At 37.2% G+C, this 17523-nt stretch overlaps 1 protein-coding gene and 1 pseudogene across 3 annotated transcripts in view; one reads left to right on the top strand and one right to left on the bottom strand.

Annotated features, from left to right (window-relative positions):
- The window catches only part of CRPPA (CDP-L-ribitol pyrophosphorylase A), a 325844-nt gene that overhangs the window by 33866 nt on the left and 274455 nt on the right, over positions 1–17523 (bottom strand). The window lies entirely within an intron of this gene.
- Positions 6335–6430, top strand: LOC112867104 (small nucleolar RNA U13; annotated as a pseudogene).

The following is a 17523-nucleotide window of genomic DNA, read 5'->3' as shown; positions in this document are numbered from 1 at the left end:
TTTCCCTGATGAGGAGCGACGTTGAGCATCTTTTCATGTGCCTGTTGGCCATCCGGATGTCTTCTTTAGAGAAGTGTCTATTCATGTTTTCTGCCCATTTCTTCACTGGGTTATTTGTTTTTCGGGTGTGGAGTTTGGTGAGCTCTTTATAGATTTTGGATACTAGCCCTTTGTCCGATATGTCATTTGCAAATATCTTTTCCCATTCCGTTGGTTGCCTTTTAGGTTTGTTGGTTGTTTCCTTTGCTGTGCAGAAGCTTTTTATCTTCATAAGGTCCCAGTAATTCACTTTTGCTTTTAATTCCCTTGCCTTTGGGGATGTGTCGAGTAAGAGATTGCTACCGCTGAGGTCAGAGAGGTCTTTTCCTGCTTTCTCCTCTAAGGTTTTGATGGTTTCCTGTCTGACATTCAGGTCCTTTATCCATTTTGAGTTTATTTTTGTGAATGGTGTGAAAAAGTGGTCTAGTTTCAACCTTCTGCGTGTTGCTGTCCAGTTCTCCCAGCACCATTTGTTAAAGAGACTGTCTTTTTTCCATTGGATGTTCTTTCCTGCTTTGTCAAAGATGAGTTGGCCATATGTTTGTGGGTCTACTTCTGGCGTTTCTATTCTATTCCATTTGTCTATGTGTCTGTTTTTGTGCCAATACCATACTGTCTTGATGATGACAGCTTTGTAGTAGAGGCTAAAGTCTGGGATTGTGATGCCTCCTGCTTTGGTCTTCTTCTTCAAAATTACTATGGCTATTCGGGGCCTTTTGTGGTTCCATATGAATTTCAGGATTGCTTCTTCTAGTTTAGAGAAGAATGCTGGTGCAATTTTGATTGGGATTGCATTGAATGTGTAGATAGCTTTGGGTAGTATTGACATTTTGACAATATTTATTCTTCCAATCCATGAGCAGGGAATGTCTTTCCATTTCTTTATATCTTCTTCAATTACCTTCATAAGCTTTCTATAGTTTTCAGCATACAGATCTTTTACATCTTTGGTTAGATTTATTCCTAGGTATTTTATGCTTCTTGGTGCAATTATGAATGGGATCAGTTTCTTTGTCTTTCTGTTGCTTCATTGTTAGTATATAAGAATGCAACTGATTTTGTACACTGCAACTTTGCTGAATTCATGTAGCAGTTCTAGCAGACTTTTGGTGGAGTCTATCGGATTTTCCATGTATAATATCATGTCATCTGCAAAAAGCGAAAGCTTGACTTCATCTTTGCCAATTTTGATGCCTTTGATTTCCTTTTGTTGTCTGATTGCTGATGCTAGAACTTCCAGCACTATGTTAAACAATAGCGGTGAGAGTGGGCATCCCTGTCGTGTTCCTGATCTCAGGGAAAAAGCTCTCAGTTTTTCCCCACTGAGCATGATGTGAGCTGTGGGCTTTTCATAAATGGCTTTTATGATCTTTAAGTATGTTCCTTCTATCCCGACTTTCTCAAGGGTTTTTATTAAGAAAGCGTGCTGGATTTTGTCAAAGGCCTTTTCTGCATCGATTGACAGGATCATATGGTTCTTAAATTTTCTTTTATTAATGTTATGTATCACATTGATTGATTTGCGAATGTTGAACCAGCCCTGCATCCCAGGAATGAATCCCACTTGATCATGGTGAATAATTCTTTTTATATGCCGTTGAATTCGATTTGCTAGTATCTTATTGAGAATTTTTGCATCCATATTCATCAGGGATATTGGCCTGTAGTTCTCTTTTTTTTACTGGGTCTCTGTCTGGTTTAGGAATCAAAGTAATACTGGCTTCATAGAATGAGTCTGGAAGTTTTCCTTCCCTTTCTATTTCTTGGAATAGCTTGAAAAGGATAGGTATTATCTCCGCTTTAAACGTCTGGTAGAACTCCCCTGGGAAGCCATCTGGTCCTGGACTCTTATTTGTTGGGAGATTTTTGATAACCGATTCAATTTCTTCGCTGGTTATGGGTCTGTTCAAGCTTTCTATTTCCTCCTGATTGAGTTTTGGAAGAGTGTGGGTGTTTAGGAATTTGTCCATTTCTTCCAGGTTGTCCAGTTTGTTGGCATATAATTTTTCATAGTATTCCGTGCTAATTGTTTGTATCTCTGAGGGATTGCTTGTAATAATTCCATTTTCATTCATGATTTTATATATTTGGATCATCTCCCTTTTCTTTTTGAGAAGTCTGGCTAGAGGTTTGTCAATTTTGTTTATTTTTTCAAAAAACCAACTCTTGGTTTCGTTGATCTGCTCTACAGTTTTTTTAGATTCTATATTGTTTATTTCTGCTCTGATCTTTATTCTTTCTCTTCTTCTGCTGGGTTTAGGCTGCCTTTGCTGTTCTGCTTCTAGTTCCTTTAGGTGTGCTGTTAGATTTTGTATTTGGGATTTTTCTTGTTTCTTGAGATAGGCCTGGATTGCAATGTATTTTCCTCTCAGGACTGCCTTCGCTGCGTCCCAAAGCGTTTGGATTGTTGTATTTTCATTTTCGTTTGTTTCCATATATTTTTTAATTTCTTCTCTAATTGCCTGGTTGACCCACTCATTCGTTAGTAGGGTGTTCATTAACCTCCATGCTTTTGGAGGTTTTCCAGACTTTTTCCTGTGGTTGATTTCAAGCTTCATAGCATTGTGGTCTGAAAGTATGCATGGTATAATTTCAATTCTTGTAAACTTATGAAGGGCTGTTTTGTGACCCAGTATATGATCTAACTTGGAGAATGTTCCATGTGCACTCGAGAAGAAAGTATATTCTGTTGCTTTGGGATGCAGAGTTCTAAATATATCTGTCAAGTCCATCTGATCCAATATCTCATTCAGGGCCCTTGTTTCTTTATTGACCGTGTGTCTAGATGATGTATCCATTTCTGTAAGTGGGGTGTTAAAGTCCCCTGCAATTACCACATTCTTATCAATAAGGTTGCTTATGTTTGTAATTGTTTTTTATATTTGGGGGCTCCGGTATTCGGCGCATAGACATTTATAATTGTTAGCTCTTCCTGATGAATAGACCCTGTAATTATTATATAATGCCCTTCTTCATCTCTTGTTACAGCCTTTAATTTAAAGTCTAGTTTGTCTGATATAAGTATGGCTACTCCAGCTTTCTTTTGGGTTCCAGTAGCATGATAAATAGTTCTACATCCCTCACTCTCAATCTAAAGGTGTCCTCAGGTCTAAAATGAGTCTCTTGTAGACAGCAAATAGATGGGTCTTGTTTTTTTATCCATTCTGATACCCTATGTCTTTTGGTTGGCGCATTTAATCCATTTACATTCAGTGTTATTATAGAAAGATTCGGGTTTAGAGTCATTGTGATGTCTTGTATGTTTTATGCTTGTAGTGATGTCTCTGGTACTTTGTCTCACAGGATCCCCCTTAGGATCTCTTGTAGGGCTGGTTTAGTGGTGACAAATTCCTTCAGTTTTTGTTTGTTTGGGAAGACCTTTATCTCTCCTTCTATTGTAAATGACAGACTTGCTGGATAAAGGATTCTCGGCTGCATATTTTTCCTGTTTAGCACACTGAAAATATCATACCAATTCTTTCTGGCCTGCCAAGTTTCAAAAGAGAGATCAGTCACGAGTCTTATAGGTCTCCCTTTATATGTGAGGGCACGTTTACCCCTTGCTGCTTTCAGAATTTTCTCTTTATCCTTGTATTTTGCCAGTTTCACTATGATATGTCGTGCAGAAGATCGATTCAAGTTACGTCTGAAGGGAGTTCTCTGTGCCTCTTGGATTTCAATGCCTTTGTCCTTCCCCACTTCAGGGAAGTTCTCAGCTATTATTTCTTCAAGTATCCCTTCAGCACCTTTCCCTCTCTCTTCCTCCTCTGGGATACTAATTATGCGTATATTATTTCTTTTTAGTGTATCACTTAGTTCTCTAATTTTCCCCTCATACTCCTGGATTTTTTTCTCTCTCTTTTTCTCAGCTTCCTCTTTTTCCATAACTTTATCTTCTAGTTCACCTATTCTCTCCTCTGCCTCTTCAATCCGAGCTGTCGTCGTTTCCATTTTGTTTTGCATTTCATTTAAAGCGCTTTTCAGCTCCTCGTGACTGTTCCTTAGTCCCTTGATCTCTGTAGCAAGAGATTCTCTGCTGTCTTCTACACTGTTTTCAAGCCCAGCGATGAATTTTATGACTATTATTCTAAATTCACTTTCTGTTATATTATTTAAATCCTTTTTGATTAGTTCATTAGCTGTTGTAATTTCCTGGAGATTCTTCTGAGCGGAATTCTTTCGTTTGGTCATTTTGGATAGTCCCTGGAGTGGTGGGGGACTGCGGGGCACTTCCCCTGTGCTGTGGTGTATAACTGGAGTTGGTGGGCGGGGCCACAGTCAGTCCTGATGTCTGCCCCCAGCCCACCGCTGGGGCCACAGTCAGACTGGTGTGTGCCTTCTCTTCCCCTCTCCTAGGGGCGGGATTCACTGTGGGGTGGGGTGGCCTGTCTGGGCTACTTGCACACTGCCAGGCTTGTGATGCTGGGGATCTGGCGTCTTAGCTGGGGTGGGTAGGCAAGGTGCACAGGGGCGGGAGGGGCAGGCTCAGCTCGCTTTTCCTTCGGTGATCCGCTTCGGGAGGGGCCCTGCGGCACCGGGAGGGAGTCAGACCCGCCGGAGGGATGGATCCGCAGAAGCACAGCGTTGGGTGTTTGCACGGAGCAAGCAAGTTCCCTGGCAGGAACTGGTTCCCTTTGGGATTTTGGCTGGGGGATGGGTGAGGGAGATGGCGCTGGCGAGCGCCTTTGTTCCCCGCCAAGCTGCGCTCTGTCGTCCGAGGCTCACCAACTCTCCCTCCCGTTGTCCTCCAGCCCTCCCGTTCTCTGAGCAGAGCTGTTAGCTTATAACCTTCCAGATGTTAAGTCCCACTTGCTGTCAGAACACACACCGTCCGGCCCCTCCGCTTTTGCAAGCCAGACTCGGGGGCTCTGCTTGGCTGGCGGGCCGCTCCTCCGCCCCGGCTCCCTCCCGCCAGTCCGTGGAGCGCGCACCGCCTCGCCGCCCTTCCTACCCTCTTCCGTGGGCCTCTCGTCTGCCCTTGGCTTGGCTCCGGCGACTCCGTTCTGCTAATCCTCTGGCGGTTTTCTGGGTTATTTAGGCAGGTGTAGGTGGAATCTAAGTGATCAGGTGAGCCCAGCGTCCTCCTACGCCGCCATCTTCTTCCCTCCCCTCTCGGACACCCACATGGTCTTTATTTTTAAGGAACTCATAGTTTAGTATTGGACACTAACATTTTATTTCCAGGGTGTCTTCACTGCATCAAATGCATAAAACATCAGCACCTCACAGAGATTACATACAAGAAAGTAGGTATCCATTGTCTATTGTAATGGAATGAGAATGAGGGTAATGGGAAGATATTAAACATACATTTTATTAATGCTGTATATCATATAAAGTTATAGGATTGTATTAATGTATATAGACAAAAACATATATTAAAGTATTAATTATACATGTTTATATTATATACACATATACACACATATACATACACACACACACACACATATATATAATACCCAATACATATATATCAGGTATGTCTTTCCACTACCCTCCTCTCATTCCACCTCAATAAACAAGGATATCTACTTTCTTCCATAAAATTACTCTGTGAAGTGATGTACCATGTATCTCTGACACACATATACACACGTGTGTGTTTGTGTGTGTGTGTGTGTATCTGCACATTACTTATATCTATTTCTTTTTGAAAGAGAGAGAGCAAGCATGCACAAGAGTGGGTGAGAGAGAAAGAGGGAGAGAGAGAATCTCAAACAGGCTCCACACTCAGCATGAGCCTGACAGTGGGCTCAATCTCCCTTCTGTGACATCATGTCCTGAGCCAAAATTAAGAGTTGGTTGCTTAACCAAGTGAGCTACCCAGGTGCCCCACCTATATATTAATGTATGTATGTATACATCTTAAGACTTCTGTCTAGATTAATCTCTCTAAAAGTATTCCCTACATCTGAGAGCTCTGAGATTGCTAATTTGCACCATTTGAATTCTTTAAGATAATTTCTTGAAGTACTGTATTATAGAAAACAAGATTGAGATACTACTTTAGAAAGGAAAACTGAAATACTCAACTCTAATGATCTGTACTTTAACCTTTTTGATGTGATTAAGTATGGGAGGGGAGGGGAATAGGTAGAGGAAAAGACTTTGCTCTTAATTATACTTTTATACTTTAAGAATTATTTTATAAAAAGTATGGGTATTAACTTTATACTTTTTAACGGTAACAATACTGAAGACACATGGTATTCAAAATTATTCAAAGGAGGACTGAGGTTTACAGATAGCTACAGAAAATCTCCTTTTATTAGCATATGATTATGAATATTAGATCCTTTTGTAGTCCTAAGCTTGACTGCGTGTTCACACCTTTGTGTGATATGTGCCTCCCTCAAACCTTATTATGACCTTGGCACTTTACCTGATATGGGAAAAAAAAAAAAAAAAAAAAAAAAGAACACTACATAAAATTTAATTTTTAATCATCTTATTTCATAAAAGAGGTTCATTTTTTCCTTCAACTTCCACTGACACTATTCTTCAGTTTTTCAATAGAATATCCACTGCTGTAGTGGTTCTTTTTTTTTTCTATAAGCATTTTGTACACAAAAATAATAAGAATAAACCTAATAATGAAAATCCTGAGCCAGATGTACAGATAGTTATGAATTTTGCTTTCTCATTATCATACTGTATGATATGATATATACAAACAACCATGAAGAATCAAAGATTCATGCTTGCAATTATAATCTTGCACAAAATATGAGCACTGAGTGCTGATTAAACTAGTGATGTTTTATTAAAACTTCAGGAAAATACCATGTAGGAAAAATATTTTACAACATAAGCTTTATTCATTTTTGAAGTGACCAAAAATAGATATAACATAAATATTAAGACAACAATAAAACCAACATGCTGTAAAAATAAACAAGGTTAACAGAACATAAACTATGTCAACTATTCACATATATATCTGATATATTTCTCTAACTGAACTCTTTACAGCTGAAGATATTTATGTGAAACAAGATCATCATTTCTAGACGTCTGCTGCTTACTTACCACCTACAATAATTTTCCAGATAGAACAAATCACTGTCGGCTTAAATATCTCTAATTTCTCAGGAAAAGGATTTGGCTATGCGAGGGTACAATTGGCAATGGTATGGTATCTTGGGGTGAAAGGAAAAAGTTAAGCCATTCTTGAGTATACCCTGAGAAATACAAAAACTAAATTTGAAGTACTGGCAAAAACAATTAACCAAGAATATTTTAGAATCATTCAAGAGCTTTTAAGAGATCAGAGGGTATCCAAATTATGCCTTCAGTGTGTATTTACCGGTATTAACCTGTGTTTCAGGCTTTAGCAATGAGGGGTATGAGCTAATTATAACTTGAGCACCAAAACATAAGCACAAGGAAAAAAAAGTAAGTTGATGACCCTAATATACTTTTTAGTTCCATAAAATTGTCTACATATTATGAAAATATTTAAAAATCTATTTTCTTTTTTAAAATTATGCTGTACTTTGGTGAATGGTAGACGGTAAGAATCATAAGTTAAAATATTAACTAAACATTTTAAAGGATCTATTTATTCTCTGTGTGAGTAGCTCACTTTGCATGAGAAAGCCCTAAGGGGTAGTAAGTGAGGAAGAGGCAGAGTGCAGCATGGTAAAGAAGAGAGAGAGGAGGAAACAGGCAGTCTAACAGATCTCTGATGTAAGAACAGTGCCCTTGGGTATCATTAAGCTTCTTCATTCTCATTTTCTTTTACATCACCGAAACAGAGACAACAAAACCCGATGTGTCCACCCCTGAACCCACCCTATCCACACCAGAAATTTTCTAAGGTTTAAATGGCAGATCCAAAAATGCCCTCATCAAATATAACATTTTAAGAAATTAAATTGCTTTATTTATCATGAGCTTTTCCCCCAAGTAAATAGTATTAATACTAATTCAAAAGAGAAATGTGATACCAAAATCAAATGCTTTTTTTCTTTCTCTTGCAACTAGACTATATTTACTACAGACCCCAGGTGCTTAGGATATAGTAGGCACTTAAAAAAAATTAATCAATAAATGAAGGAATGTACAAATGCATCTCTTGTGTTACCTAGACTAAAATCTGCTATACAGCTTAAGAATTAATAATATTACTTAAATATTCCCAAAGTAGATACTTGGAAGAATTTTCTACATTGGAATTACAATTCTAACCTTCAATAGGTGTAGTGTTTTTCCAGGGAAAGAAAACCTGCTCCAAAATACAAAAAAGTACCATTATGGCTAACAGACTCATAGTCTGGTCAGCCATATTTCCCACAGACATGACTAAATTTAAGACTGATATTACTTTGCCATTATTAAATTCTCTGTTAAAAAAAAAAGTGTCAAGTAGAACTATTGCCCATGATAAAGTATATCCAAAGAAATACTGTACAGGCTAGGGAGAAAACAACAACAGTAAATTGTTCATTAACTTACTATTACACAACTAGTTTTCAAGAAGTATGATCTCATTTCTTATATTTATATTAATTAATATGCAGAGACTTAAAGAAATAAAACACAAAGGTGAATTGCCTCCATTGAAGAATCAGGAGCAGCAGTGACACTTTCCTTTCTGACTCCCTCATCACCCACAGAAGCCCGTGAGCAATCTGTTGGATTTTTCTGTAGAGCATAGTTTCAAAACCATCACCTTTTACAATCCTTTTTACTCAGTCTTGTAGGAACTGGCTTTCTAATTGATGGGCAACTTTGATGAGGTTTAACTATTTCTCAGCATCTCCTAGAGATCTGTTTGAATAATCCAGGACACATTTATTTATAAACTTTTGCCATTTTTATTTATTTTTTTTAATTTTTTTTCCAACGTTTATTTATTTTTGGGACAGAGAGAGACAGAGCATGAACGGGGGAGGGGCAGAGAGAGAGGGAGACACAGAATCGGAAACAGGCTCCAGGCTCTGAGCCATCAGCCCAGAGCCCATCGTGGGGCTCGAACTCCCGGACCACGAGATCGTGACCTGGCTGAAGTCGGACGCTTAACCGACTGTGCCACCCAGGCGCCCCTGCCATTTTTAATACATAGAATGCTTTTTAATATTTGGGGGGCATAATCACTCAGGCAGTGAAGACAGGCATGAAACATTTCACAAGAAAAAGAAACCAGTGCACAACATTCTGCATGCTAATGTCTAAAAGTGATCAATGGACCAAATATTAAGAACCTTCTCTTGGTTGGTGTGCCTGGGTGGCTCAGTCAGTTAAGCACCAGACTTAGGCTCAGGTCATGATCTAATGATCAGTAAGTTTGAGACCCACCTAGGGTTCTGCATTGACAGCACGGAGCCTGCTTAGGATTCTCTCTCCCTCTCTCTCTTGCTCTCTGCCCCTTTCCCTCCCTCAAAATAAATAAACTTAAACAAACAAACAAACAAACACTTTGCTTCACTTTCCTCCTTCCATGTCAGGGGTCAGCAAACTATGGCCCTCACAACAAATCAAGGTTCCTTCAGTCTTTACTATGTGTCACTGATACATGGCCAATCATTCATTTACATGGCTACTTTTGTTAGAATGGTGGAGATGAGCATCCACAAACCCCCATATCTTCTTTTTTCTTTTTTAAGAAAAATATTGTATAACAATTTATAAAATAAAATATTTTGACACCAAGGCTTTAATTATACAATTTCTTAAATATTTAACCAATACTCACCACTTGAATTTATTCAAAACACCAAGAACCAGCTTTTATATATTTTTCTTCTCTAATTTATGTAAATGAGTAAAAAAAAATGGACCCTAAATGAGCAAAAAGCTGTACAGAAATTTTGATTTACTTTCTTACAAAGACTAACAAATCTAAAATATTAAACATAAGAGATTTAAGTGAGCTATGTAAATATGAATATTAAAATATTTCATTTTAAAGGGCATAGCAAAAAGGCATCATATATTCAACCATTCACTATAATTCTTATCTTTCCCAGGCTAGTAATTATCAGAGTGCTAGAAAGATTATTTATTTAACTACATTTCAAATTCCTTGATGAGAAAAACCCCAAAGCATTTGTATGCATAATTTTAGACAAGCCTGGATCTTCCGCTGAGTACAAAATATGCACATAGTCAATTTAAATACAGGACCATGCTTATTATGAAAAGGTTTCTAATTTCAAGAATAAAGTTCTATATTGCATTAAAGAAATTATATAGTACAAAAAAGACTTTATTCATTGATATGCTGGTAATTTAAATATAAATTATAATAAAACTATTGATTTTGAGGTAGGCATGGAAAAACAATTGTTCGAAAATAGTCCCCATATCTTAAGGAAAGTACTCTGTGATAAGAGTTTTCCACGTTTATATTCATACACTATATTTTAAATTTCTTTGGCTATCTTCCTAACCTACTCAAAATTTACCACCTACATTATAAGTATAGGTCTGTAATAAATCTCTTGAGAATAATGCATAATTCAAAACCCTGTCCTGTGTTAAATTCTAATGAGGTTTTAAGTACTTTTCGATTTTAGCACATTAATGCATTATAAAATCACCAGAGCAAAGAGTAATCAATCTCAACCCTAGTTCACCTATAACTTAGTTTCTTCCTCCTCAGACAAGAATTGTTGTAAGGTTCCACCAAGATGATTTAAAAATGAGTAACAATTGCTTGAAATAGACCAAGAAAAACTATAGTAAGTATTTGTCATCAGGTAGGCTTGGCAGTTTTATAATCTACTTGAACCTCATGGTTAAAAAATTAAGTTGGGAAGAATATCAGATATTCTTTATGTTCTAATTGGCTGAGTTACTAAATACAAAGCACCGAGAACAGCATGTGCCATCTATGTCAAGCAGTTTACAAACTCCACACCACGACCATCAGAACCATGATTGCATTTCCATCGTAGAAATGAAAACACAAACAAAAAAAATTAACCCATATGTAATCTTCTCTGGGAGTAAAGTACTTGAAGGCCAAAGTGATTTGAAATGCATGCTTCAGGGTATTTAGAGGGTAAAACTTTCCATTATTCAGGAAAGATTTTATCAAAGACATCCAGAGAATTAAAGACTTCTCTTATGTAACAATTTTGAGACACAAGTCAATAAAAACACAAGTCCCAGAAAAGTGTAGCACAGAAAGCTATGAACATGCATGATATCCATTTAAGCTAGGGGTTAAGTAGGATGTTAAGTGTTCACAGAAGCAAGTTCCTAACTGAAGAGAAAAGTACAAATAAGGTCACTGGATGTGCAACTTACCTCCAAAAGAAATCCTTGAATGATGAACATTTAATTCTGGTTGAAGTCATATTTACATAAAGTCTATTTCTCTCTGACAGAGGAATGACTGAAAAACTATGGTTTCCTTAGTCATGCGCAAAGCACTAATGTACCTATCATCGTCTCTTTTTTTTAAATTTTTTTTTAATGTTTATCTATTTTTGAGACAGAGAGAGACAGAGCATGAACAGGGAAGGGGCAGAGAGAGAGGGAGACACAGAATCTAAAACGGGCTCCAGGCTCTGAGCTGTCAGCACAGAGCCTGACACGGGGCTTGAACTCACGGACCATGAGATCATGACCTGAGCCGAAGTCGGATGCTTAACCGACTGAGCCACCCAGGTCCCCTCATCATTGTCTCTTAATAGCAGCCCAACACAGTAACAATGGTATGAACAATGGAATCTACAGATGTAGTCAGGTATTTTAGCTGTGGGATGTAGGACAGTTTTCAGAAAAGACATTACTGGATGAACCACCTATGAAACTATCCCAGCAACTCCTAAGAGGCAATGAATACCTAAATTATAGTGGTCACATTAGGAATAAAAAATGGAAGTGGGAAATGCCAGAAATAGAGAACTAGAATTCAGAGCACTTAGCTACTGACTCTAGAACATGGAGGAATAATTAGGATTCTTGGTGGCATTCAAGTAACAAGAAGAACAATGGCTCTCCTAACAAACAGGGGAGTCAAGAAAATATATTTCGGATTCCTTACCTATAAAATTGGAATAAATACTACCTCAGGGACATGCCTTGGCAATTAAAGAGATAAAGCCTGACTGCTAACCACTGGAGCACACAATATCAGGCCTTCAACACGTTGGCCTCTATTGTCTAAATAGAACTGATGGACCTTGGAAAACACAACTATGATAAAGTTTGCAACCAAGGGGAAGCTGATTCATGCAGCTGATTTATGGTCACAGTAAACTTTACAATTTCTTATCTAAGTCTTCCACAAAACTATGACATGATTTTAGACCTAAATATAATTATTAGCATGCATTCATAAAATAAATGATGTCACGCACAATTTTTACTAGAGTCACCACAAACACTTTGAAAAGAGGCGAGTTAAGATCAAACGGGATATAATGACGACGATAATAGTACTAACAATAAGTAAATTTTTTAAAGTTATGCAATTAAAGATACTAAGAATTATTTCTGAAATCCCTAGTCCCATAGAAACCTTTATAAACCTCTGTGGTTCTCTACCTGCAAAATGAAAGAAGAAAATAAAGGAATTTCAATTGATTGTAAAGGTGCAGTACCTCCCTCCACTGCCGTGTTCCAACCATAAACTCCTGAGGCCTTAGTTTCCTTACATGTAAGTTTCTGCATGAAGGCAGTTTCCAAACAACGTTAAACAACATGTACTGTATGTTCTGTGATAAAAGGGCATCATAGTCTGCTAAGTTTGGGAACTGCTGGGTTAAACTGGCTTCTTTGCTGCCTGACTACTGAGAGCATCTTATAAGTCAATATAAATCATCAGTTTCCATGAGTATTATACAGTAACATAATTTTGCCAATAAATTTCACCATGCAGTCATTAACTTTGGCGGGCGGGGGGGGGGGGGGGTGGGTGGTGCAGAGGAGAAAATACTGAAAACCCATGCCTTAGATTATTTCACATGAGTCTCTAATATATTATGTCATTTGAGCCTCACAACCAGAAAGTAGGCCACAAAAGGGTCCAAAGAGAGAGAAAAGGAAATTTAAATTCAAAGAGATAAAGCAAGCAGCAAGTAGTGAGATTTATCTTTACCTGTACTAAATCTCAGTCCAGCAATATTGTTTTATTAACAGAGACAAAATTTCTGATCTCAGGAAGAGTATCAACCTCGAAGTGGGAGAAACTAATGTCTCTCCCAAATAAGATATTCTATTCCACTGTATACAACAGCCACAGTGCAGTTTACTGGCTAACTTTGAAAGATTTAAGCTTTTGGAAACACACTTTATAACTTAAACCTAAATGGGAAGGCCCTCGGTGTTATGGAAGCACGTACCAAGTGAAGTGTTTGATATCCCTGGAACTTTCTGTGATACCTAAGTTCAAAGTTCTCTTGGGAGAGACTAATGGCTGGAAAACCAAGGCAAAAAGAAGTTTTTCAAAGATAAGGAATATTTCTGAAAGGACAATCAGCTGCTAGCTCTTCACTGACAACCTTCATGAGGCGCTCTTTAAAATTCTTGAGAAATTACTAACTGCACATTTGCTTTAAGAGTCCAAATGTATTTTGCACGTGGTTCATTTTAAGTTGCAGAAACATATATAGTCCTCTATTCAATCCCTTATACAGGAGACCTGGCCCCAATACCAAAACTTTTCCTGGGAAAGCTCATTATGGTACCATTTGTAACCCAGAGAAAATGATTCTTATTTTGTTAAAGCACACATTCCCACACACAGACATGTACACAAAGATACACATACTTCATTTTGAATATTAGAAACTTTAAGAAAATAAGGATTAAGGAAATCTTTTCACCAATGTCATGACATAGAAAACATGATTCCTCAGATTTGAGGTACTTTATTATACTGTCAATATCCAAATAATATGGGTGCCAGCATATTTTTATAATTCTGCATTATATTTAAAAATATGTACATCCCCTTTTAAAAATCCCTAAATCATGCCAATGAGCTTCATGTGGTTAGATTCAAACTGTTGCTTCACCAGCAAATATTAAAAAAAAAAAAAAAAGTACTCTAAGGCTCACACTTATTCTAAACAACAAATCATGATTTTAAACTATGATATTAAATTCTAATATAATTAATTTTTATTTATTTATTTATTTAGAGAGAGAGAGAGAAAGAGAGAACGAGCATGAGCACACAAGCAGGGAGAGGGTAGAGAGAGGAAGAGAAAGAATCCCAAGCAGGCTCCATGCTGTCAGCACAGAGTTCAACTTGGAGCTTGAGATCATGACCTGAGCCAAAATCAAAAGTCGAACACTTAACCAAATGAGCCACCCAGGAACCTCTTAAATTCTATTAATTTTGACATTTTATTCTCCAACTTCTTGTTGTCACTAATATATATTTTGTTACAAGCATTTTCTAACAGTAACTTGTAAATGTTCCTCACCACTATTAAATATTTATGTATTAGTTTTCTGTTTGTTGCCGTAATAAATTACCACAAATTCAGTACCTTAGAACAATATAAATTTATTATCTTAGGTATCTTCTAGAAATTACCCATATTCTTTGGCTTGTAGCCCCCTTCCATCTTCAAAGCCAGCAATAGCTGGTCACATCTTTCTCGCTTCACATCACTGAGCCTTTTGCCTTCGTCTTCCACTTTTAAGTACCCTTATGAATACATTGGGCCAACTCAGATGATGCAGGATCATCTGCCTATTTAAAGTCAACTGATTAGCAACCTTATTTACATCTGCAACCTTACTTTTCTTTTGCCATGTAAGGTAACATATTTGCAGGTTCCAGGAGTTAGGGCATGGGCATTTTGGGGGGGTGCCACTATTCTTACTAAGTTGGCTAAAGCTTATATTTTATATGCTGTCGATCAGTATCTATGCTTATCATCAAATGCATTCCTCTCTAAAGAATATTTAGTAGATAAACGCCTCAAATAACAAGTAAAATAGCACATACTTTATACTAAAAAATTGAGGACAAAAGCCTTAAGCAACAGAGTATCTCGTACATAACTTATCATTTTTGAATTTTTAATAGAACCTAATCAACTTTACATTCATCACTTTTGAAATCATAAAACTGGGATGATGTCACAAGTGACAGACTCACCCTCTCACATCAAGAGGCAAGCCCCTAGCTTTTGGAAAAGCACTCACCTGACACATGCCACATGCCTCTCATCCACCTCCTTATCAACCTCCAAGGAGTTATCTTTTAAATCAAACCTTCCATCAGTAGCATGATGTAAGTATGTGCGACTACAACATGCCCTAACTTTGTAACCACACATGCTTCCATTCTTCTGTGCATGCGTGTCTTCTGCCAAGCATGGCTTTCATATGACTGATGCTATTTACGTAGTAGTTGCCTACTTATCTATGTTCAAGAATTAAACAACAGAACTTGCCATCCAAAAACAGTAAAACATGAATTTCCCTACCTAAACCCAGTTATACTCTAAGCTCTTTGATGGTCGGAACACATCTGCCTTATTTTAGTGCCTTTTACCTATCCCAGCACATAATACAGTTCCAAAAAGTATCGTTCAAAGAATAAATGAAGGCACAGTACAAGTATCTCAAGCTTTCTACCATTTTTTTTGTCATTACTTGTCTAACAAAATCTATTACTCTCAGTATAAGTTTTGCTTTAGTTAAAAATCCAACAGTAAAATCTGTGCTACAATTATGTATTATCTGCAAGGCTTGCCATACCCTTAATTATCTGCAAGGCTTGCCAATTATCTGCAAGGCTTGTCATACCCTTAATTAACACAATGATTATTTAGCTCCTGCCCTCATTCTTGTAACTGTGGTCTTTCAGATTTTTTTTTAATGTTTTTATTTTATTTGAGAGAGAAAGAGAGACAGAGCATGAGCAGGGAAGGGGCAGAGAGAGATAGAGGCACAGAATCTGAAGTAGGCTCCAGCCTCTGAGCTGTCAGCACAGAGCCCAACGTGGGGCTCGAACTTGTGAACCACAAGATCAAGACCCGAGCCAAAGACCAAATCTCAAGCGACTGAGCTATCCAGGCACCCCTTAGATTTTCAATGTTAGGCATTTGATATTGATATCTATTCCATAAAGCATTTCTCAATCCCCTTGAGCAGAATGATCTGTCTCTTCTAGCCCTTAAACTATCTATTCCACCTGCTACTTGCACTATCTCATGTGGCACTTATTTATACACACATTGCATCTCCCCCAGTGCAATTTCTTATATAACTCCTTTGAAGTTATCTTTACACATACACAACACTTTCAGCAGAGTTGGACATACATGCTTTTTTCTCTTCAAAATATATTCTCCAGAAAACTTGGGAAGGATATGTTTTCCACTCTGAAACTGTAATTCTCATTTTCATTAAAAGTAATTCTTTTCTCTTTATCAACAATGAAATATTTATGAATTCCTGGCTAATACAAAATATTTAGAGTGTGATTACAAAGTAAAACCAGGGCACAAAGGATAAATATACAGAAATTATTATCCTGCAAATAAATAATATTCATTTCAATTATCTCTGTTATTATACTAACAAAAATTATAAAACAAAAAGTTCCCCTACAAGGGGCATTATTATAATGTTTTTCCTAATGATATTAGTGATGACAGTCATATGCAGCAATCATTATACAGTTGATCCTTGGACAATATGGGGGTTATGAGCGCTTATCTCTCATGTACTTGAAAATCTGTGCATAACTTTGGACTCCCCCAAAACTTCAATAGCCTACTGTTGACCAGAAGACTGACCTATAACATTAACAGTCGATTAACATACTTTGTAGGTCATATTATATACTATATTCGTACAATAAAGGTAGAAAAAATATTAAGAAAACTTTAGAAAGAAATACATTTACAGTATGGTACTGTATCTATTGAAAAAATCTGCATATAAGTGGATCCACACAGTTCAAACCCATGCTGTTCAAGGGTGAACTGTATTAACAATAATTTAATCCCATCACACTTTCCATCATAAGGGAAAAGAGCAAAGGCAGAAAATAGTTGTAAATAGAATTCAAAATCAACTGCAAGATATGCATCTCATATGCAAATCTCTAAGTCTTTCTGTAAAGCTTATGAAGGCGTATTCTGGAATATTCTATGGTATTAATATAAAAACAGCATAAAAATTTGGTATGTACGTGATAGTAGGGGGTGGCCTTTCTTCGAGAGTGTTTGAATCTAAAAAAACTTAAATTAGAAGACAATAGACGTGTGGCCCAATTAAGTAGACTGTGTCCCAGAGAATGTGGCTACTTGCCAAACGAAGTAGGATTTGATCTGCAAATGACTGTCAGCTCTCATTTCTAACCCTTTGTAAAAAGTAATGACACTGTTGCCTCAGGAGAGGGCAATCATGCAAACCTGTGTGTATGAACAAGTTGTTTTGTTTTGTTTTGTTTTTCTCAATTTTCTTGCCAACTAGTATTTCAAAAATGTTTGTTAAGGCTTTCTTAAATAAACAAGTCTGCCAAATACAATAAAAACCTACCTGATATGCTACAGT

Source organism: Puma concolor, chromosome A2 (assembly GCF_028749965.1).
Source record: "Puma concolor isolate L17-30 chromosome A2, mPumCon1.1.hap2, whole genome shotgun sequence".
Classification (NCBI taxonomy): domain Eukaryota; kingdom Metazoa; phylum Chordata; class Mammalia; order Carnivora; family Felidae; genus Puma; species Puma concolor.
Note: the sequence above shows the minus strand (reverse complement) of the source record. Positions and strands in the feature narration are given on the sequence as shown.